The following is an 873-nucleotide window of genomic DNA, read 5'->3' as shown; positions in this document are numbered from 1 at the left end:
CTGTGGTTCCCAGGGCTCCCGGGGCAGTTCCCAGTGTTCCCAGTCCCTCACGGTGTTCTCGGGGCAGTTCCCAGTGTTCCCAGTCCCTCACGGTGTTCCCGGGGCAGTTTCCAGTGTTCCCAGTCTGTCACGGTGTTCTCGGGGCAGTTCCCAGTGTTCCCAGTCCCTCATGGTGTTCCTGGGGCAGTTCCCAGTGTTCCCAGTCCCTCACGGTGTTCCTGGGGCAGTTCCCAGTGTTCACAGTCCCTCACGGTGTTCCTGGGGCAGTTCCCAGTGTTCACAGTCCCTCACGGTGTTCCTGGGGCAGTTCCCAGTGTTCACAGTCCCTCACGGTGTTCCTGGGGCAGTTACCAGTGTTCCCAGTCCCTCACGGTGTTCCTGGGGCAGTTTCCAGTGTTCCCAGTCTCTCACGGTGTTCCCGGGGCTGTTCCTGGGGCACTTCCCGGTGTTCCCAGTGTTCACAGTCCCTCACGGTGTTCCTGGGGCAGTTCCCAGTGTTCCCAGTCCCTCACGGTGTTCCCAGGGCAGTTCCCAGTGTTCCCAGTCCCTCAGGGTGTTCCCAGGGCAGTTCCCAGTGTTCCCAGTCCCTCAGGGTGTTCCCAGGGCAGTTCCCGTTGTTCCCAGTCCCTCACAGTGCTCCCGGGGCAGTTCCCGGGGCAGTTCCCGGTGCTCCCAGTGTTCCCAGTCCCTCACGGTGCTCCCAGGGCAGTTCCCAGTGTTCCCAGTCCCTCAGGGTGTTCCCAGGGCAGTTCCCGTTGTTCCCAGTCCCTCACAGTGCTCCCGGGGCAGTTCCCGGGGCAGTTCCCGGTGCTCCCAGTGTTCCCAGTCCCTCACGGTGCTCCCAGGGCAGTTCCCAGTGTTCCCAGTCCCTCA

General features: G+C 63.0%; 1 protein-coding gene across 1 annotated transcript in view; it reads left to right on the top strand.

Moving 5' to 3' along the window:
* Positions 1-873, top strand: part of RPS19 (ribosomal protein S19) — a 2,947-nt gene that overhangs the window by 422 nt on the left and 1,652 nt on the right. The window lies entirely within an intron of this gene.

This window comes from Chaetura pelagica, unplaced genomic scaffold (assembly GCF_000747805.2).
Source record: "Chaetura pelagica isolate M959 unplaced genomic scaffold, ChaPel_1.0 scaffold1002, whole genome shotgun sequence".
NCBI classification, from domain to species: Eukaryota; Metazoa; Chordata; class Aves; order Apodiformes; family Apodidae; genus Chaetura; species Chaetura pelagica.
This window is presented reverse-complemented; position numbering and strand designations above follow the sequence as displayed.